Genomic DNA, 23,818 nt, shown 5'->3' with positions numbered 1-23,818 from the left:
TAAGCTCACTTCATCGGATGCACTTTATTTAGCTCACTTTATTTGAGCTACAGCTCACTTCATCGTATGCATACTGTGGAAACTGCAGAAGACATTATATACACAGAGACCATGAAACAATACCTCCTCCCACCCCACTCTCCTGCTGGTAATAGCTTATCTTACACAGCAGATAAAAGGTGCTTCCCCAAAGGAGAGGTGGACTTTCACCCATACTTGGTGCCTTAGCGTGGGTTTGGGGTAGAAACGGAGGAGTGGCAGATAATACAACGTATCCAGTTTAGAAAATAAATAATATGGTGCTGGTGAAAGATGCCAGAGTGTCAGCCCCAGAAAATGAAGGTCACTATCAAGACACAGGTCACTACATCTTTGGCAGGGCAACACTTCCCAATATTGTGTCTCACCCCTGATCTAGAAGAACCACCTCTAGAGTCAATCAGACTCCGTGACTCATTCATTGACTGACTTCTGTCCTTGTGGTTGCTGGTTGCACTAAGAATTGGTCTGAGACCCAAAAACTCATTTCACATAAGCTATGAACAGCCACATATGGTGACTTTTGCTAACCATGGACTTAAGATGGATTCATGGTGGCAGCCTAGAGGTGAAAGGCTCTCTGTTTCTTTCATGATCTCCTGAGCCATCCAGACTCCTTTGATGATGAGGTAAAGGCATAAAGCTGGTCAGAGAAATTCCAACTAAACTTTTTTTGTTTCAATCAAATTTACTGATTTGTCAAACTTGAACCATTCCACTGAATGATTCTGACAAACTTCCATCACAACCCTGCCTACTTTCCTGCCAGCTTGCCTGCCTGACTTCTCCCCCATTCCACCTTTCAGAGTCTGCAGCTCTGGGGCAGCCAGCCACATGGACTTTCCCTTAGCCAAGGGCCCCAGGGCTTTCACTTTGTGGATTACATTGGAATCAGGGACTTCAGGACTTCCAGAATCCCAGGCCAGAAGGCTCTCCAGGCTGGCCAATTCCTAGGGCAGCTGGCATCTGGGAGTTGGCCACTCTAGGGAACCATCTAGCCTGACAGTTGGTGTTCTCAGTGCTTCCAGGCTCCTTGCATTTCAACCTGCCAGGGCCAGGACAGATGGGGGGAGTCCAGTCAATCTGGTCAGTTTCATCACTGCTATTTGGTGGTGGTCAGCTCTGAAACGGACAAGAATCATGTCAAATTTCAGGTTGTTGCTGCAAAGGCTTCCAGGGCCCCTGGCTCCAAGAAAGGCCATCAAGTGGGCCACTGAAGATCCCAGGGAGCATATTTCATTTAGGAAACACCATGTTTGTTTCCTAAGTGAAAAATTGCAGGATTTCAGTTCTGCAAATTTTTTTGCGTTTTTGGCTTTTTGTCCCTATTTGGGATGTTTTTCCACCCCCAAATTGTCATGGCCCGCTCTAGTAAGGCATTCCTTGGGTTAAGAAAGATCCATGCAATGACAATGCACAATGGCAGAGTGCTTCACATCTGGATAACTCCAAAGTAGCTAAGATCCATCTGTTTTTTAATACTTCTTGCATCTCAGTGACATAGACTGCTGTTGTTTAGGCTAATGTTTAGACACGCTTCTGATGCAGAAGTTAATCTTCTAATATGCAGAAAGATATTGGAATCTGCTGGGACACTAGAAGTCTGAATAGTCTTTCTGGCCCTTCCCTCTTGTTCCATCTAGGGACATTCTATTGCTGAGATGCATTGCTCAAGAGACAAGAGAAAGACAACATTCCAGCCACAGGGTTCCCTAAATTTTCAGCATAAATTAGAAAAGCAAAAGGGGAAACTGTCTTGAGAGTAGAGCTGTCATAAGGCGACAGAGCTAGCTGGAGTGTTAGCTCTGCATACAATAGGGACAATCTATTCAGTTCCACAGTGTCCTCAAAGGAGAATTTTCAGCTGACTTTGTGCCTAAAATTTGTTTTTTGTAAACTGAAGGTTTTATAGAACCTAAAAGCAAGGGAAATGTTCCCAAGCATTAACAAAAGCAATGAAGACATTAATTTAAAGAAATCTTTCCCCTGTATTGTGAAGATCCCAAATACAAGAGCATTGTGATACTGCATAAGAAGGGGCAAGTGAAATTGACTAGAAACAATTAGTGATGAGTTTGTTTTCATTGCAAATATGAGTGAAATGCAAAAAGTAAACCTGCAGCATTCATAGTGAAAAGCAAACTGGATATATTTAAAAAAAAAAAATTGAAAGAGCTACTAGCATGATTTTAACCTGACTGTGAAGCAATACTGCCTTGCAAATGCACTTGGCTACTGACTTCTATGACTACCTACAGCTCCAGGTCTGGGCCTACACACAACTTTGAGATACTTCAAATTCTGATCTGGGGCACTTGCTCTCCTAATGGACCTCATTCCTGATCTGTAGTACTATCTGCAATTTCTGTTCTAAACCGCTAAGGCAGAGGTAGCCAAATCATACAAAAAATGTGCTCTATGAACAAATGACCACTGAGGATTAGTTTGACATAGTCTTCATACTACTACTGCTATTTTGCACTTAAATAGCATTTTAATTGAGGACCTCAAAGCACTTAGCAATAAAACCTGAAAAGACCCCTATTAGGGAAGTATTATTATACTAATTTTACAGATGGACAAACTAAAGTGCAGAGAGGTTATGGGACTTGCCTGGGGTCACACAGTGGCTCCATTTCAGACTCCCAGTTTGCTGCTCTAACCACTGGACTACAGTTTAGGCTGCACCACTGGACTCTCCACTGTATAAACACTACTCCTTTAAACAAAACTCCAGTGCCCCAGAAAAAGTGAGTCCAGACGTCCTCCTTCTCATCACCACTCCAGTCTGGGACACGGAGAAAGGAGGCTTTACAGCAACTAGCCAATGAACCATATCTCACTGCAGAGCCCAAATGCTGGGACTGGTCATTGTCATAATGGACAGCTGCTCTTTCTGTGCCTCTAGCCATGGAGAATAACCATCTGAGTTTCCTGCACTGGAATAATTCTCCTTTGGGCAATACTCATGTGCAAGAGATGCACCCAGCTGTTACCAAACAATTGTGGTATCCCTTGTTCACCTCTATCTGTAGCAGATGTCTGCCTGAGCAATGCTAAAATAGGTTTCTGTTAGGTTTGCATAAGGTTCTGGAGGTGCATATTGTTAAAGAGAGCCTAGAAAACAGTTCCTGGAAGAAGGGAACCAAATTATTTTTACACGGCTCAGAATAGAACACAACATGTACCGCATGTCATGTGCTCCAGATAACTTTATTGTCTGCAGCAACAACTACCAAGCTGCACGTCTGTTCTCATTTATCTTTCTGTATTACCAGGCTGGGAGATTGCAACTTCTATGTTACCATATGATCACATCTGTGAGTTAATGCAGCAACATATGCATGCATAGTTTGGACTGCAACATAGTAATGGGAATGCACAGAAACTAACACAACTGAACTCATCACAGGTCAAGGGCTAGATCCAGTTCCAGATGGTGCAGAGGTCCTTACCAGCTTGGCTTCCTGCACCCCAGAAGACATTCATCACAAAGAAGGGCACCTGGTTTTGCTGCAATTGTTCTCTCTTGGGGGTTCTCAGCTGTGGAGAGACCTTTAGAATATAGCTAGGGCTCTATCAGAAATAATAATAATCATACCTAACTCTTACACAGCACATTTCATCCTTATTGCTCAAAGCACTTCACAAAGGAAGGAAGCATCATTATCCCCCTTTTACAGATGGTAAACTGAGGCATGGGCACGTGACGTGCCTTGGTCAATGTCATATTAGCAGGCCAATAGAAGAGCTAGGTCTCAAGACTAACTGAAGTCCAGTCCAATGCCCTATCCACTGGCCTACACTGCCTGAAAAAGGCTGATATTACTCATTTAGTGCCAAAAAGTTGCTCAGCACTTTAAAAGCAATAAAGATGAAATCAGTCCCTATACCAAAGAGTTGGATCTTTAAAAAGTCAGCTATGGAGAAGACAGGATGTCCAGGGAAATCCACAGCGGGCATCACAGAAGGGAGGTTTTAGGATGGTCAGCCCTGAATCAGTGCATCTCCTGACCAGTGTAGCTACACATGCTCTCCAGGCAAACATCATCCCCTTTGGGAAACAGGGTGTCCATATGTGCGTGGTAAGAGAGGCCTCTTTAAAGATCTACTCTGCAATAAATTTGTCAAGTCTAATTTGAACAACTAGTGCCACTTCTTGGACCTCTGGAGCACAAACCTGGGAGGCACGTTGCTCATCACAGAGGTGAACCTCTTCCTGTCAGGTTTATCAATTGCTATGCCCATCTGTGCCTCTTTGCTTGCATGTATGTGGCAGCTTTTATAAATGTGTTTGCTCTGGAAACCTCTTGTGGTGCTATAGAAGAGGAGACAGAATCAGCAAATGTGTATCGAGAAGATAAAGTTAATTATAAAGAGGTTAGTTTATCAACTATCTAGAAAATACTCCGAAATGTGACTTTAATTGTAAGACTCATTTTCAGGTTTGTCTTTTCATGGTGTCAATATTGTCCACACCCTCATCTTCTCCAAGAGGAAGGTGGAAAATGGAAGAAAAACACTGAAAGACAATGGGGAAAAGGTCAGAATCCTATTTAGGAATTATCCTAGCAGATGCCTGTCCACAGTGCAATCCCAACTCACCATCCTAATCCACTTTCTATAGAAACCAAAGAAATGCACAGCAGGGCGATTTGTGTTTAAAGATCAAAGGGCACTGTCAGATCATGTTAGTGGTAAAAGCAAAGCAAATGAGATCTTAGGTTGTATTGAGACAGGAACAGAAAATAATACAGAAATTGTCATCACAATCATACAAATCAGTGGCACTGTCCAACAGCAAACACTTAGTTCATTCTGGTCACTTCATCTCAAAAAGGTCATAACAGAAAAAATAAAAAAGGTTCAGAAAGAGACATTTTAAAGCGTAAACAGAATAATGGCTTGATTCTCTTCTCGCTCACACTGTTTTTGCTCTGGTATGGAGTTACTCCTGGTTTTCGCTAGCGTGAGTGAAAAGAGAATCAGACCCGAGGACTTTTTGGTTTGGAAAGAAAAGTAAGAGAAGAGTTAATCTAAAATAACGCATGTATAAACAAAGCTATTTATTTCACACAGTAATACAAGAGCAAGTGGGCACTCAAAATTAAAAAATCAGGCAATATATGTTAAGCAAACAAATATCAATATTTTATAACTTGCGGAATTTACGGCCACAGGATATTACTGAGGCCAACAGAACAATAAACTTTCCAGAAGGATTCACTATTTACATGAACAGCACCTGCAGTGACCTGAGCTACATTAATATTAAAAGGACTATCAATCTTCATGCCCCTTAAGCTGACTGCCAGCTATGGAGTCAGGAAGAAATCCAGCACACATACACAAAAGCCATCATTAGATGGTTTGTGGGGGTTACCCCTTCCTCTGAAACATCCCAGATGCTCTGTGGGCCTGTGGTACTTGTTAGGATATAGATATTGAGGCCTGTCTATAAAGGCCTATACTCTAAGAATTTAGGTGTATTCTTATCACTTAGCTAGTTATAGAGGTATAAAAGAAAGAATCAAAATCACTGTCTGCTGGTGTAAGGTCCTTCTCTGACTGTGACAGTCTGAGGCCCTGTGCTTAGGCTAAAATCTTTGGCTAAGCAGCAGAGGCAGCCATAAGCTGGGAAGTGAGCAGTCACATCCTCACATTCCAAACTAGTCACATTGAAAGAAGTTGCTATTGGGCTGTTAGGAATACAATCCTGTCCTGATAATGCCGATCATCTCCAGAGAAAGGGAAGAGCCTAGAGGATGTAAAAGGAAGTTTAATTTTATAGTTTCTGTTCAGTAAGATTTCAGAGTAACAGCCGTGTTAGTCTGTCTTTGCAAAAAGAAAAGGAGTACTTGTGGCACCTTAGAGACTAACCAATTTATTTGAGCATGAGCTTTCATGAGCTACAGCTCACTTCATCGGATGCATACTTTGGAAACTGCAGTAGACATTATATGCACACAGAGACCATGAAACAATACCCCCCTCCCACCCCACTGTCCTGCTGGTAATAGCTTATCTAAAGTGATCATCAAGTTGGGCCATTTCCAACACAAATCCAGGTTTTCTCACCCTCCGCCCCGCCCCCCCCCACACACAAACTCACTCTCCTGCTGGTAATAGCCCATCCAAAGTTACCACTCTCTTCACAATGTGTATGATAATCAAGGTGGGTCATTTCCAGCACAAATCCAGGTTCTCTCACTCCCTCACCCCCCTCCAAAAACCACACACACAAACTCACTCTCCTGCTGGTAATAGCTTATCAAAAGTGACCACTCTCCCTACAATGTACATGATAATCAAGGTGGGCCATTTCCTGCACAAATCCAGGTTTTCTCACCTCCCCCACCCCCATACACACACAAACTCACTCTCCTGCTGGTAATAGCTTATCTAAAGTGATCATTAAGTTGGGCCATTTCCAGCACAAATCCAGGTTTTCTCACCCTCTGCCCCCGCCTCACAAACTCACTCTCCTGCTGGTAATAGCTTATCCAAAGTGACCACTCTCCCTACAATGTGCATGATAATCAAGGTGGGCCATTTCCAGCATAAATCCAGGTTTTCTCACTCCCCCACTCCCATACACACACAAACTCACTCTCCTGCTGGTAATAGCTCATCCAAAGTGACCACTCTCCCTACAATGTGCATGGTAATCAAGGTGGGTCATTTCCAGCACAGATCCAGGCTTTCTCACGCCCCCCCCCCCGGGAACACACACACATAAATTCACTCTCCTGCTGGCAATAGGTCATCCAAACTGACCACTCTCCAAGTTTAAATCCAAGTTTAACCAGAACGTCTCGGGGGGAGGAAAAAGCAAGGGGAAATAGGCTACCTTGCCTAATGACTCCCAGCCACTCCCAGTCTCTATTTAAGCCTAAATTAATAGTATCCAATTTGCAAATGAATTCCAATTCAGCAGTTTCTCGCTGGAGTATGGATTTGAAGTTTTTTTGTTGTAAGATAGTGACCTTCATATCGGTGATTGCGTGACCAGAGAGAACCAGAGAGAACCAGTAAGGACTCACTTATCAATAGACACAGCTGGGGAACCCTTATGTCTTTATAGATGTATTTGTGAAATCCTCACTTCTGTATTGTTTTGTCATTATGGTTCCCACTCTGCTATTGTTTATTTGCATGGTCTCTGTCTGGTTCTGTGATTGTTTCTGTCTGCTGTATAATTAATTTTGCAGGGTGTAAACTAATTAAGGTGGTGGGATATAATTGGTTAAATAATCATGTTACAATATGTTAGGATTGGCTAGTTAAATTTCAGTAAAATGATTGGTTAAGGTATGGCTAAGCAGAACTCAAGTTTTACTATATAGTCTGCAGTCAATCAGGAAGGGGGGGGAATTGGAATCATGTTTTGCTAAGGGGGGGAATGGGAACAGGGACACAGGTAAGGCTCTGTGGTGTCAGAGCTGGGGAGGGGGACACTAAACCCATCCATGAGCTCAGGAATAGTTCTGCTGTGGAAGTTCATCATCTTTCTACACACAAGCTGCACCTTCCTCCCTTCTGCGTTCTGCAGGTCAACTGGAAACAGAAATGCCAAACACTGACAGAGAAGGGACTTGCTGCTAGCTGGCTAGGATCACAAGGCCAATAGACAGTTTATAAGGGTCTAAGAGGCAGATCTGTTTCAGTATCTTATATCTGTGGACAACGTGGAGAAGGAGAGGGACAGTAGGATGGAGAGAGAATGATAAGAGACATAATGGCTATAAAGGAAAAATTATGAAAGCTGAGACAGAAAAAGGGTGAAGCAGCGATCTGGCAGTCTAACAATGTTCATGTGAATTCTTTTGGAGAGACAGTTGCCACTGACGGCAAGTCATAAACATTAATGGCAGAACAGCTTCAGCTGGCACAGCAGAGGTCATTCACAAGTACATCGCATCACAGAGAGCCTTTTTTAATTTAAAAGAAAAAAGAATCCAGTGCTTGACATGAATGGTTTTTCTTTGATTTGTTTTTAAGGTCTGTAGATAAAGACAACACAGTAAAAACTGAAAAGCACATCTGAGCTCATCTTTGTCCAGCAGCTTGGAACATCGCAGTGAGGGGCTGAACGTCAGTCTGAGGAGCACAGAAGTGTGGGGCTCTAGGTGTAGTTTAACAATTAACTCTGTGCTCCTGGCCAGTGAGATAATTAGGGCCCACTTTATTAAAAATGTCACCACTTAGGATTAGTGGGTTTTCAGCCTGGTAAGGGAAGAATGGTGAACAAATCTCTCCCATGGGATACTGGTACAAGGGTCAAACCCCTGGCTTTGTCGCTGCGGAGTCAGAGCCTAGGAATGTTTTAATGAAAGGATTCAATGGCTAATGAAAACCCTTTGCCAGTTCAAATAGGACTTCAAAGCAGAGGTGCTGTCACAGAGGGAGCAGCAGTACTGGAAATAAACTATTAGGTGAACATACCTGGGAAAAGGATGTCCTATGGAAGCAAGTGCTCTCTCTGACTGAAAGCTTAGCTAGTTTCCCGATGTCCGGGAAACAAACTATGCAGTGAAATGCTATTACCACAGACAAAAACTGTTAACGGTCAGTAAAGCACACTTCTACAGAATATGATGATGAAATGTAGATTAGGGCACCTGTCTGGAGTTAATGCTGCTGTGCTTCAGAAGGGGTCACGTTTGAAAAGTGACAGAAACCTGAGGCCCTGCCTATTGCAATCATTAATGAGTCCACAATACTTTTTGTCTTATGAGGGAAGAGATTAGTCTTGGTGTCCTGGTGAAGTTCCAGTTTGGTTAATTACATTCTCCCTCTCCCAACTTTTTCTTGTGCTTCAATTCAGTCTAGTAAATTCCTTCATTTCCTGATCTAAACCGCTGGTGGTACTGCTGAACAATGATCAACAGCCACCATGTTCTGCCCTGAAAGTGACTTCATTTCAGTGATGAACAAAATGATCCTTGTGCATAGCTTTTATGTTTGTAAATAGATTTGGAAACTTTTGGGGTGAAAGTAATTAACATCCACTATTAATGATTACTATTATTATGCAAATATAGTCCTCTGAAATGTGCTAGAGACTGAAGTCCTCCGTTATCCAAGACCAGCTACAGCATAGACAATGACCAAAACCATCATAATTTAGGGCCCATGGACACATCAGTTTCTTTACATAGGTGGTGGATTTGTGGCTCCTGGTCAATGAGATGAGGAAACTAAATAAACTCCATCCAATTAGTGGACATAAAAATAGGGCAGCCCCATTTCCCATGTTATTGGTGGAAGTCACAGCACTGCCCACTGGGACTCTGTTAAATGGATCAGTTTGGGCAGCCTCCCGCCCCTTCTGGGTATTATGTGGAAAGGATCAACAGAACTGTGAGCTTCCCCAAGTCAGACACAAGACGGAAAGCAGACTTTGCATCTTGCACTGAGAGATTCAGCTCTGCTAGGCTGTTTGGTGAAAGCAGGTCAATCAAGTTCTAATTGATACTCCCACAAGCTGTAATATTCTCTACCAGCAGCTTCGTGCCACTCAGAATGGCAATTTGTTTCCCTCCTTCAAAGACAGCAAAGGAATTCCTTGTCTAATCGTCACAAGCCAAAGCCCCACTGCTCAACGTAAGCAAGGCAAACACATCAGCATACAGAGGAAGTGGCATCTAGAGAGATTTGAACTAGAGAGATGAATGATCATTGCAAATGGCAATCAGTAAAACATAGTTTCACTGCACAGCAAGTGTATGTGTTGATAGGTAAGTATACCAGGAGATAGACATTCATTTTGTTCAGAATCTCTCCAAATATATGATTTGCGAACAGTGATCCTATTGCTCATCACTCACACAACCATGATCTCCTTTCCAATTATTTTTATTGTTGCTACAGCCCATTATTTGAGTTTTCAAAAGGAGTGTACCTTTTCAAATAGTACTTCATCCTTTCTTTATCAACATGTCTTTAGAACTGGTAAAAATTTTGCTGAACAAGTTTTTTGATCCAAAAATGGTCTTTTAAAAATAATTAAAAAAAGTCAAGGCTATTGAAATATTCAATTTTCATGTAATTTTCAATTATATTTTTATCAGAATAGGATCAATTGGAATCCATTGCAACATATTTTTTTAATCAAAAACTATGTTTTCTCATTGAAACCTGAGTTTTCAGTCAATGAAAAATTCAGAAATGATTTCATAAAAATGTCGGTAAAAGTTTCACTGAAAAATTCCCAAAACAGGAGATGGGGTCACTTTGAACTCTGCAAAATGGAAACACGCTTGAATGTTTTTGTGCAATTTTTCCCCATTTTTCAACCAGCTATATATGCATCTAGCCCTTTCCTTTAATCTTGCTCATGTACAATCATAAAGAACATTACCCCTACCCTGAAATGGGGCTGAAGTTAGGGGATGGGTTGAGGCCAAGACATGGAACTCAACATGTTGAACGCAATAGGAGTTTAGATCTGGATCCATATCTGAACTTTATTGAAGTCAATGGGATTAGTCAGCAAGTAAAATCTACTGATGTGAGCAAAAGTTTGCTGGGCCAGCGGGTTCTCCCGTCTTATAGCTCAGCCTTTCACTAATAAGTCTGTGTCTGGTTTCCAGGCAGAATATGAAAGCGTTGTGTGTTAACAGTTCCCTGTCTCTTCCGTGGACTTCTGTCTGAATTCGCCCACCCTAACAGAGGCAAGGGTTCCCAAGCTGGAGAGCTTGGAGATGCTACAGTGAGGGGTGCAACCGACAGATGCAGTAAGTTCAGTTCTGCAGGTGCAGCCTCACTGTCACTTTGTATAATTGTAATCACTCCCCCGACTTCTCTGTAATGCCCCTTTGGAAGACATGAAATAAGACACTGTTTAACCACAGTCATCTTTCATCGCCACCATAGAAGATGTCTCTCTCAAATCTGAAAAGAACAGCAAAGCTGGATAAAAACAGTTTACAACCAGAGAAGATGGAAAACTCAGTTTTTAAAAGAATGACCTTCAGCTACTGCAGTGTTTAAATGGGATTTGAATGGGAGAAAAGTGCTCAGTAAATTCAAAGCGACCAAGCTTGACAGAGGCAGAGAGACAGCTGGTCTGTTTCTTTACTTCCCTCTGCCTTTAAAATGATCCTTGGTGTTGTAAACTGTTATTTACATCCTCTAGTCTATTTCATTTGTGAGTTGCTTATGGAAGGAGATGATATTGCCCTGCTTTCACCTGCCCCCCTCCCCTTGCTCCCTGACAAAAGCTCTGAATTACCTTCCTAATCCTCCTGGCAGCCTTTGATGCCTGGAATCCATCATTGCAAGAATGGGCTTCAGGAAATAAATTCCTACCAGCAAAGCCTGCTGAGCCCCACCAATTGAGAGGAAGGGCACTGAGAACCTGATCCAAAGACACTGGTCATGCTACTGGATCCCGAACATGAACCATCATACACATAATTACATAGTTAATGCGTAATAACAAAGCTTATTTCAGGATAAAGACGGGGCTGCTCCCTTGCAAGCAACAGGAATTACTGCACAGTCACTCCTCCTGTTACTACAATGTCTCCTGAGTCCAGGGCAATCAAGTCAGCTTCTGGCTGTGTGATCCCTTTTATTTATCCCTGTTCAGATTCTTCTCCTCCCCCGCCCCATTGTCCTCTCACAACGTGCATGCAACTGGAGCTAAAGACATTTTCTTTCATCTGAGAGGGCACAACAAGCAGTTACATCAATATTGGGGGCTGGCATCATTCTGAGATGCCGTTAAAAGGCACAGGACATTTCTTAGCAACTGCCTTTCACAGAAGACTTTTTTTAAAAACAATTTCTGTTAAAACTGGCACCCATAAGGATTTATGTGGGTCGAGCAGGTCACATCATCTGAGCTGCCCAGAAGCCACTATAGTTCACTTACTCTCTGAATTCCCTTCACTCAAGTTTCCTATATGTCACCAAAGGATAAGAATAGGGCAGCCACGTTTTGGGGTGGGGGAGGGAGGCGGGAGTAGGCTAGGGACTCTAGGATATGGTTACTCTGATGAGGGTCTGCACACTGCAGTGTGGACACCAGAGCCCTAGGTTTCAGCACAAGTTAGAAAAATCTTAACCCCGGGTTAAAACACAATGTAGGTGCTCAAACCCAGGGTACCCTAACACACGTCAGCTGACTCAAGTCCCACTAACTCTGGGCTTACATTGTAGTGTAGACATCCCCTTAGAGGTGCACAGGGGTGGTGTTTAGTTCTTCCAGATTGCTGGGTGGGTGCTTGAGCTGGTTCTGTTTTGTTTTGTTAAGAGAAACCCCTAGATATTGAACCCGACCCTTGTTACTGCTGAAACCACCTGGCAGAAGGGTTACAAGTCATCTATGAAGTTTAAGGGGAAAGCAGGCGGCTAAGCACCTCATAATCATGGTGAGAATCAGATGTAAATCTAAGTCGTCTCACACATGCCCATTCTCTGGCCATGTCCCACCCGTCTTTAAACCTGATCTCTTGAAAGTACAGGAGTAGGAACCCTAGGGGGTTGAGACTCACTCCCACTAAATGCAGAGGAGATGCCTCACGCTTCTCTGACTTGTATCCACATATAGCCTCCATTCACATTGGCCAAGACACACGTGTTAAGCTCTCTGTTGAGCATAGCACAAGGCTTGTGGGATCAAAGCCAGAAACTACAGAGAGCAGCAGTTGGAGGGCTCACAGTGACACTATACAAGAATTTAGGCCAGGAAGTGAAGAAGAATGCAGTATTCAACTGAAAATGCAGTGGTATTTTCAAAGCACTGCACAAAATACCGCCTACAACCTTGCCTGTGAGACCGGTCAGCGACACTATCCCTGTTTTACAGACAGGGATACCGAGATACAAAGCAGGGTAGTGACTTGCCCATGGTCCTATAGTGAAAGAGCTGGGATTAAAATTCAGAAACCCATATTCAGTCCAGTAGACCACACAGCTTCTCTCTCTAAACCTTCTAAAAGTTGAGCCATGGTAGCTTGCCTCCTGCAACTTTGCTGCTTTCCATCTTTGCCCTTGACTGTCCCATCAATCTTCTCGCCATCAAATCCACTGTCACCTGTCAACATCCCCTACTCGTCCAATAGATTAAGCTCTTCCAAGAGGAGGAAAAATATATTAAAGGAATAATAGTAATAATGCTGATAACAATAAAGAGTCTCAGAAATATATATTTCCTGCTCCTTCCTCCCTCCCTGTCTCCCCTCATTCGACAGTCACCCAGTGATAGCAGCATTAATCATTAGGGCAGCAGCTGGGAGATAAAGACCAATCAGAATTTTCCTGTGTGTTATGATGTGTGTATGCACATGTTTGGGTGGGAGGTGGGAGACAGCAGCAGAATAATCTGTCATTTTATATATCTATACTGCGGGAGTCGATCAGGACTGGTTTCCCATTGTTATTGCGGATTAAAATCACTCCTGTCCTTCTGCTCACCTAGGAGGTCACCTTTCATAAAAGGGGATAAATATTATGACAAGTTAAATCTTACCTAGTTTGTATTTATTTATATATGTTCTCAATCTGCCGTATGGGTAGGAGGTCTCATGTACATGGGAAGGGAGAGACAGATAGCACCATGGTTTTTTTCCTCTCTGCCAGGACTGGTTGCCAGAAGCTTCAAGGATGTCATCCCCTCTGTGACAAGGTCTGCTGGTTGTATGGGAACTGAACTGCCTGGGGATCCTGCAGGGGCTTGGGTGACCCTAGGGGAGGTGTCTGTCAGCACAGGCAAGCCTGATTCAGTCATAGCTGAAGCAGAAGGAGCTGTGGGGTCTCAGCCCTCCCCACTGAAAACAGGTCTTGTATTTTGATGAGTCTGGGCCAGTTTGGATAAAAGTGTTTCTCTTCTCAGATCTGGAGCATGGTGGCAGGAGCTTTTGCTTCAGATCTGAGTGTTATGGTCCCTCAGCTACACTTCTTCCAAAGAGGGGGCTGGGCGTAAGACTTTGAGTAGAAGGGTTGCAAAACAGTGCAGGTAAAAAGAAAAGGAGTACTTGTGGCATCTTAGAGACTAACCAATTTATCTGAGCATAAGCTTTCGTGAGCTACAGCTCACTTCATCGGATGCATACTGTGGAAAGTGTAGAAGATCTTTTATACACACAAAGCATGAAAAAATACCTCCCCCCAACTCACTCTCTTGCTGGCAATAGCTTATCTAAAGCGATCACTCTCCTTACAACGTGTATGATAATCAAGTTGGACCATTTCCAGCACAAATCCAGGTTTTCTCGCCTCCCCTCCCCCACACACAAACCCACTCTCCTGCTGGTAATAGCTTATCTAAAGTGACCACTCTCCTTACAATGTGTATGATAATCAAGGTGGGCCATTTCCAGCACAAATCCAGGGTTTAACAAGAACATCGGGGGGCGGGGGGCGGGGTTAGGAAAAAACAAGGGGAAATAGGGGTTACCTTGCATAATGACTTAGCCACTCCCAGTCTCTATTCAAGCCTAAGTTAATTGTATCCAATTTGCAAATGAATTCCAATTCAACAGTTTCTCGCTGGAGTCTGGATTTGAAGTTTTTTTGTTTTAAGATAGAGACCTTCATGTCTGTAATCGCGTGAGCAGAGAGATTGAAGTGTTCTCCGACTGGTTTATGAATGTTATAATTCTTGACATCTGATTTGTGTCCATTTATTCTTTTACGTAGAGACTGTCCGGTCTGACCAGTGTACATGGCAGAGGGGCATTGCTGGCACATGATGGCATATATCACATTGGTGGATGTGCAGGTGAACGAGCCTCTGATAGTGTGGCTGATGTGATTAGGCCCTGTGATGGTGTCCCCTGAATAGATATATGGGCACAGTTGGCAACAGGCGATACAACCACATTTGGTCCAATCCCTCAGACAGAGACAAACACCTACAAGATCTCTATCAAGCATTCTTACAACTACAATACCCACCTGCTGAAATGAAGAAACAGATTGATAGAGCCAGAAGAGTTCCCAGAAGTCACCTACTACAGGACAGGCCTAACAAAGAAAATAACAGAACACCACTAGCCGTCATCTTCAGCCCCCAACTAAAACCTCTCCAACGCATTATTAAGGATCTACAACCTATCCTGAAGGATGACCCAGCACTCTCACAAATCTTGGGAGACAGGCCAGTCCTTGCCTACAGACAGCCCCGCAACCTGAAGCAAATACTCACCAACAACCACATACCACACAACAGAACCACTAACCCAGGAACCTATCCTTGCAACAAAGCCTGTTGCCAACTGTGCCCATATATCTATTCAGGGAACACCATCACAGGGCCTAATAACATCAGCCACACTATCAGAGGCTCGTTCACCTGCACATCCACCAATGTGATATATGCCATCATGTGCCAGCAATGCCCCTCTGCCATGTACATTGGTCAAACTGGACAGTCTCTACGTAAAAGAATAAATGGACACAAATCAGATGTCAAGAATTATAACATTCATAAACCAGTCGGAGAACACTTCAATCTCTCTGCTCACGCGATTACAGACATGAAAGTTGCGATATTACAACAAAAAAACTTCAAAACCAGACTCCAGCGAGAGACTGTGGAATTGGAATTCATTTGCAAATTGGATACAATTATCTTAGGCTTGAATAGAGACTGGGAGTGGCTAAGTCATTATGCAAGGTAACCTATTTCCCCTTGTTTTTTCCAAACCCCCCCCCCTGACGTTCTTGTTAAACCCTGGATTTGTGCTGGAAATGGCCCACCTTGATTATCATACACACTGTAAGGAGAGTGATCACTTTAGATAAGCTATTACCAGCAGGAGAGTGGGATGGGAGGAGGTATTGTTTCATGGTCTCTGTGTATATAATGTCTTCTGCCGTTTCCACAGTATGCATCCGATAACGTGAGCTGTAGCTCACGAAAGCTTATGCTCAAATAAATTGGTTAGTCTCTAAGGTGCCACAAGTCCTCCTTTTCTTTTTGCGAATACAGACTAATACGGCTGTTACTCTGAAACCAGTAGAGGTAAAGAATCTCCCGCACCTGCAGTCTCTCCAAAACACAGCTGCTAAAAGCACCTTCCTCCTACCATGCCCGGCCATGTCACACCTCATCTCTCTCTTCCCACATGAAATGCAGCCCCCCATTTGCAGATACAAGACCCTTTGGGCTCTCATCCTTGCCTGCTTCTCAGCACTCCTTCTCCCATCTTGCTCTCTGCACTCCACTCAATAATACGAGTGCTCCCATCTTTGCCTTATTCTACCCTCCACTTCATGATTTCACCTGTGCTGCCAGCATGTCTGGAGGTGGCCCTTGCTTTGCCCACAAAGTTCTCCGTCTCTCTCCAGAGCAACTTCTTCAGGCAATCCTATTCAAATCTGAAAGACAGCAACACTTGCCACACAGCACCCTTTAGCCCCAGTACTGGGCACTGCAGGCCGCACTGACACAGATGGAAGATCGCCGCCTGCCAGTTATTTTAAAGGTGAACACCTGCCAGACCAGACTGAGAGAAGATGCATTTCACTTGCTCCAAAAAGGTGACCTGAACACTGAAGGGAAACATTCACATCCTGCACAGTACATGGATGGTTGGAATCCATGGCCTGACCCTTTGGGCTCTACTTTTCCATGGAAATGGTGTCAAAATAAATACATATTTCGTGGGGCGGGGGATACAAATAATTCATGATCCCCTATGAACAGCATCCCATGTATAGCATCCCACCTACTTGTAGAATATGCTAATGAGAAGAGAAAGGGTTGGTTGTAAACAGGTCGGTGTGTCAGGTCTCATCAAGCCACTTTCACTGATCACTAACAGCAACAAGAGCTTACTGCGGCAGCTGTGGCTCACAACTCACTGACATCTCATCTCACAGATGAAAAAGAAACTGGTGGGAACCTTTATGTTTGTGTTAACTAACCACACCATTTCTCTAAAGAAACCCCAAGGCATTAATTAAATGGTTTCAGAAAGTGGGGTTGTCATAACAGCTTGGACGGGTTTCTAATTTCCATGCCATCATCCCAATGTGAGCCAGGAATAGTAAGAGACATATTCCCACCTCTCAGCCAGTCTTGTAACAAAACAAAATGGAAATATCTGCCCTGTACGTCTGCAGCTCCCAGCCATTTCCCTGTGGTGTATAAATACCAAAGAGAGCATAACGTGTGCATTAAGAAAAATGTGAGCCAATCCTCTGACTATATCTGAGCTGTAATCATCAATTCTACTTTATTTATTTCTAAGCAGACATTTATTCCAAATTATCTTTTGTTGTATCCTGTCATTGTACAGCTGTCTTGGAAAAACAAAACTTTATTTCTATTCATTTAGCATGGCCAGTAATGAAATCTGTGCCAGTTTACAATATCTAGCTATCATATCTATTTACATACAAGCCAAATTTTGAAAGTAGTCTCCCAAGTTGCACCCACATGGTTTACAAGCGCTCCTGTCTGCAAGTGCAAATACCAGATGCCTTTGAGTGCACAAATATAGAAATTCAGGCCCACATAAGGGTGCACACTGACTGGAATTTAGGATGTTTCTTGGGTAATTTGACCCTGCATATCTATGGTACCTACAGATTTATCTTTTGACGGTAGATCTATTGCATCCACACAAAGTATCTGTTTATTAGAACTGGTCAGAAAACAGAGGTGGCAGTGGGGAGAGGTTTCCACTGAAAGTGTTGATTTAAAAAAAAAATAAAAAAATTGTGGCCCAAAACTGAAAAATTCCCAGCCAGAAAAGTTTCAAAAAATGAAAAATGTAGATAGTTCATGTTTTCATACACCGCACCAAATTGTGCCCTCAATTACACATTCCAGGGGTGTCACTGAGAACAGAATTTAGTAAAAGCCAAAGTAAAGCTCAAGCGCTGTTGCCAGTCCCAATGTCTGCTCAGATCTGCCGCTTTATGAGAGTTGGAGATGTTCATGTCTGGCCCCTGTAGCTGGAAGTGCTCAGGCCCTTGACTCAATATTTGATCAATGAAGTTCTCAAGAAAATATAGATTCCAACAAAACTCACAGATGCTAAGTGAGCGAAGAGAGTCAGCACTCGCACCTTTCAGTGCTGCCACCTGAATGCACACTATCCAAAGACTGAGCGAGAGCTATTTACTGAGAAACACTGCACAGCAATTTGTGAGATCCACGCTATGCTCTGACCATTCACTCAGTAATTCCACTGGAATCATGATACTCCATGGACTCCACTCATAGCAGACATTGATCATTCCAGTAAGTGCTCAGTAACAAACTTTAGATAGGGTAGGTAGGTAGGAAGACAGACAGAACTGGTTGCCATATGCAACCCATTTCTGTGTTAGTGCTATGGCTCCTCGTACAAACAGAGCCTGGATTCAGTTTCTCTAGGATCAGGTCTGGTCAGTAGTTGGATGGTGGACCTCCAAATTTAACCCAGAAAATACTAATGGTTCAATAAGTAGCAATTTGTTTGCGTATTCACCCCATACGTCACCATGCCATAATAAGTGCTGCACTCCTGAAAGTGCCATCTTTTAGAGCAGATGTCAGAATGAGATCCTGACCTCTTAAAAAAAATCTGATGGCACTTTAGGAATGTTAATCTGAATGTTCTGTCCATAACATGGAAAATATTATATTCTACCTCTCTCAATTCACTACTCAGTCTAAACTGGGAAGTGTTTTTATTCATTTTCTGTCCTAAGCATTATTGCGTATCATTGCTGTTTACTATTAGCAGCTGCCACATTCCACCCCAGAGCTGGTGCCATTCAGTAGTGCATGAAGCTATTCCTGCACAAGGTATCTGGTTATCGTTTGGTATTATTATATTAGTCGCTTGTTAATCCATACAGAAAAGTGGCTTGCATGGAAACTTTCTGGATTATCGGCTCCTAACTGCTGCCTTCCTTCTCTGCCCCAAACCCCTCAGCATCTGGCCTAGTTGGAGCAGTTATCAGCTAGAGTGAGTAAACAAGGCTTGGTGGGCTGTTCTGCATCCATGCAATAAGTCTATCCCTTTACTCCAGGAGGACATAGGAGAGAAAGGGAAGGTTCCATCACTGAAATAGGACAAGTTTCGGAAGCTTTAGTCTTTTTGCATTGAAAAAAAAAGTCGAGGAAAGAGAAGGAAAGCAGGGATAAAAACAAGCTGCCTAATTTCCTGCAGTACAAATAGGCCAGTGAAGTCAGTCTTTAAAGTGCAGCCCCACCAAGCTCTTTATTCATTAGAGACTCATAACAAGCAAAGAGGAAATTAGAGGCCAATTTCCTTCCCCCAAAATTATTATCTAAGAGGGCAAAAGAAAGTAGTACCTATGCTAAAGCAAAAAGGAGACAAATGTATTTTTCCCAGCTGACAGTTAAAGTCTAATTAGACTGACAAATCTTCTGTGCTTTTCTCTTTTGCGAGCTGTATGAGGCAAGATTCAGCCCCAGAGCCACACATTATGGAAGGACGTTAATCAAGATTAAAGGAGCACTGAACCTAAAGAAAATGTTCCTAAGAAGCTGTGTAGACTAGTGGTTAGAGTAAAAGACTATGCTCCAGAGAGGCCCTTTGCTGAGCCAGTGCAGATGGACTCTTGACATGTATAATGGACAGTCTTCCTCCCCCTGCTTTGCATTGTTTATATAGAACTTTCTGCAAGCACCTTCCAGTATTATATGTTATTTGTTGGCATTTTCTGGCACTCAGCACCATTCTTGAAAGCTCGCACAAACAATTAATTTAGTCTCCCAGCTATTCCTGCGAGGCAGGAGAGTCTCGTTATTCTCATTTTAAAAATAGGGAAACCGAGACACAGAGACTTGCACCGGTCATACAGTATGTCTGCAGCAGAGCACAGACTTCTTGATTCCTTGTATATAATATGCCTTAATAACAAGGCAATACTTTCTCCTTATTACGAATGATGTAATCTTTACTCACATACGTATTTTTTCTTACTATCTGTATCCATGGAACTACACCTGAGGCAGGGTTGAGACAGACCAATCCAGGTGATACCATTTTTCTCCTTACACTTAGATCTAAATGGTCACTAAACACACTGTGTTTATTGGTCCTGGGTAAGTGTTCCATGGAGTCCAATCCTGAGATCCTTACCCAGTACTTGACTTCAAAAGGACTTTTGCCTGAGTAAGGACTTTAGGGCTGGTCTTACTAGTGATTCTAGACCTGTCCTGGATGGAACACACAGACCAGGGTCACATAGTGAAGGTCTTCTCCGATGTTATTTGAAGTGGCAACTCACTCAATAAGCCCCAAGCTGGTAACTATCAGTTTATAGTAGCCAGGTTGGCAGCAAAAGCCAGGAAAATGAAGGCCACCTCTAGCTAAGCACATTTTCAGACAGAATAGAAATCTCTCAAATCCACAGAGTTCTTTCATGTAAACTCCAGCCCTTTCCAAAATTAGGTAGGGAGGTCGGTGGGGTTCAAAGACTTCAACACTAGAAACAAGACTTCTAACTAAGAACATACCTTCTAGAAATAATGTGCCTCCTGACATGAGACAATGTCATGACACTCTCATAAAAATAGTCTGCACTCCAAGCGACTCACCTTAAGCAAGAGACAGCTGCTTGCCTCTCTGCCCTTTGTGGTAGCGTGGGGAAGCGGCGCTCCCAGAGAGGATATTATTAATATAGGAGGGCCTAGTGTGTCAGGGCCCTGCAGTCTGCAAGTGTAATTTAATATAACACACGTCACTTCTAAACAGACCTGTGCTTGAACGCAGTGCAAAACCTGTGTGTGAAAAGGTCAAAACAGCATTTGGACTCAGGATCGCCAGACACAGCTTAGTTATCTGGATAGAAAAATCCTGTATTAACTGCTTTGAAACAAATAAAGAAACAAAACTCCTTTCCCCAGCTCTGGTTTTCAATTAGCAGGAAAGCACAATTCTGGGAGGTGAAATACATCTTCCTTCAAAGCTCCATTGTAATGGACAAGGGTCATTGCATTTCTTAGTAGCATTAAGTATAGACTCGCCAATGCATTCTGGGCACACATCTCAACTGTTCCTCACTACAGACCCGCACTGTCCTCTCTATCCCACACTCATCTCACATCCACTGACATAAATTATTGACATCAAAAATGCTTAATCATAAAGGTGAAGTTATAGACATCACTGATGCTAAAAGAAATCTTTCACATATGATGCTTCCAGTAACATGATTTTCCCATGTCAATCATGTTGGCTACTGATTCCACATTGTATTCCATGCCTGGCCCTTTACAGATTGAGAAGTGTGACTGTGGGTCTCTCACTCTCTCTCTAGTTTTAAAGATCTTTCCAGATTTCCTAGGCCCTTTAGATGAACCACACATGAAAACACTTGTAGTCATACTCTAAGTAATTGAGCAAAGGGACCATCTAGGTGTGGCATTAGGAGTAGATGATATCTTAGCAACTGTCAAGCCCCTATATACTACATGGCAAGTTGGACTTAAATACTGCCACAAGTTCCTTGGATTTGGCAGCGCTCTATGTTAGACTGGAAATTCTGCAGCAGCTTCAGATACATTGTGAAATGAAGGTTTTTCAATTACTTAAATAGGAAAATGAATACTACAATCAGGACAGAAGCCCCATACCTAATAGCAAGTGTAGCAACTTTGTAGCTATCTTCGTTTTTATACTGGGCTTGTCAATGTAGTACCTCAGTGCTAATGTGTTCTCTCAGGTGGCTCTATCTTACCCTAGTTGAAGAATGAATTTGCTTTCTTAGATCTTTTCCATCTCTTGTCTCTGTGGTTGTTCGTGGTGCTGCCAAATTTGCCAGCACTAATGATGAGACTTGTGAGTCATAATTACCACAAGGCATCCGAAAACCACAGCTGGAGCTGCTGAAAACTACAGCTGGAGATGCGGCCCAAGTAGAAGAGGAGTATTTCTCCCCACCCTCGCCACACAAATAACACAACTTAAGCTGACAGAACCAAACAACTCTGCCCAAAGTGGGGAAAAGGAGAGCCATCTTGTGCCATGATAGCAATAAACTGGCCTGCTCCTGAATGTAATAGAAGTACATATTGACTTTTATCTTCCTTTCAGTGGGTTGAGTGAAGTGTCAAGAGTTATTGCTTTAATAACAGCAAAGATGAGGCCATTTGTTGTGGTACGTGTGTACCCAGGAAATCACTGCTTTAACCATCTTTTAGAGGCATTTCCACACTTTATTAAATCTCCTTGATGCCTTTTCAGCACACAGTGGTCTCAACTGGCCTAGTGAACTGTGGTGTAGATTAGGCAGGCAGCTTTCTGGGATATTTCTCCTTCAAGTGGGGTAGGATTGTTTCCATCTCTGCTCAACTCACATAAAGTCCAATTCTGACCTCAGTTATGCTGATGTAAATCTGTATAATTCAACTGAGGTCCATAAATTATGGCAGATCTCCACTGGAGCACAGTAACTGAGCACAGACGTTACTCTCCTGGACATGAAATCATACAAAGCCTTCCTTTAAAATTAGAGCTAGACACAGAGAAGAGAGAGTCCTAATTCCTTCACAATTTACAACAAACATCAACTAGACTTGGGATAATTTCCCCTCATGTAGTTGAGACTTTATATTTCATGCACCAGTGTTTGAGGCTAATAACTCAATTAATCCACCAACCTGCTGCTGCCTGGATTTCTAGAATGCCAAGGGGGCCGGTACAGTGTTAAGCCTGAGCTTGGGTTTAATCACTTTTAATTGAATAGGAGTAAATGCCACTGCAAAGATAATACTTCCAGCATAGGTAAGTAGATGATTTTCATGTTTTCTCATCATACATGACCAAGATTAGATGAAAAATTAAGAGAATGAAAATATAGACGAAAGAATAACCAGTCATTGATTAAACCTTCTGAATCAGTTAGAGAAAGCAGGGGATATTATATCACCAGTTCCGACAGCCCTGGATTTCATTAAACCTGCATTTCCCAAAACCCACCAACATTAATGCCCAAGGAAAGCTGTCTCAAAGAAGCAGGTGTAATCAGTGTAGGATATTATCTGTTTGGACAATAACACACCTACCTCACTCCTTTCGCTAATCAAACACTCTCGTTAAAATCACGGGCCAGATTCTTAGCCAGTGTAAATTGGTTTTGCACAGCTGAAGTCAATGGAAATATGTTATTTTCATCTGCTGTGGGTCTGGCCCCATATATAGTATAAAGCTAAATTCCCTTACCTGTGTTATTAACATCATCATAGATTACTGAAAGAATTCATAAAAATCTAATTCACTTTTCAACATCAGTGTTGGTTGTTTACATTTTACCGTTTACTCAGTGTAGAGTCAGACCATGAGCAAACAAGACTGTTCATCAGTTTCTAATCCATTCCACACTCAGGCTCTGACACAAGAACAAAATTGCTGCAATTTTTTGGGTTACAAACACTACATCAGGACAGTTAAATCTGAACAAAAAACAGTTTCCAGTGGATTTTTTTAAACTCAAATTTTATGAGAAAGGATTCTGTGGGTCACGGAGTTTAGAAAAGCTTGTTTCTACAACACCTAAATTCTGCAGGAAATTGATCTGACAGTGCCCCTTTCACATTATCTAATAGAATGCTGTAAGATTAGCATGAATGTCTCGCTCTGAATGCTATAATCATTTGCTTTTTTCCACATTAAGAACTTCACCACTGCAGCAATACCTATGGCAATAATAATAAACAATAATCTATTCACATCCCATTAGGCTTTTGAAATTCCTTTAAGTGTAATTTTTTTCCCCACACATCAACTTGGAGACAACATGGCCCAAATCATATTCTCATCTACACTGCTGCAGCGTCGCTGGTATAAATAGAGTTGCA

General features: G+C 42.6%; 1 protein-coding gene across 8 annotated transcripts in view; it reads right to left on the bottom strand.

Moving 5' to 3' along the window:
* The window catches only part of NRXN3 (neurexin 3), a 1,346,778-nt gene that overhangs the window by 117,449 nt on the left and 1,205,511 nt on the right, over positions 1-23,818 (bottom strand). The window lies entirely within an intron of this gene.

The sequence above is a fragment of the Lepidochelys kempii genome, chromosome 6, assembly GCF_965140285.1.
Source record: "Lepidochelys kempii isolate rLepKem1 chromosome 6, rLepKem1.hap1, whole genome shotgun sequence".
NCBI classification, from domain to species: domain Eukaryota; kingdom Metazoa; phylum Chordata; order Testudines; family Cheloniidae; genus Lepidochelys; species Lepidochelys kempii.
This window is presented reverse-complemented; position numbering and strand designations above follow the sequence as displayed.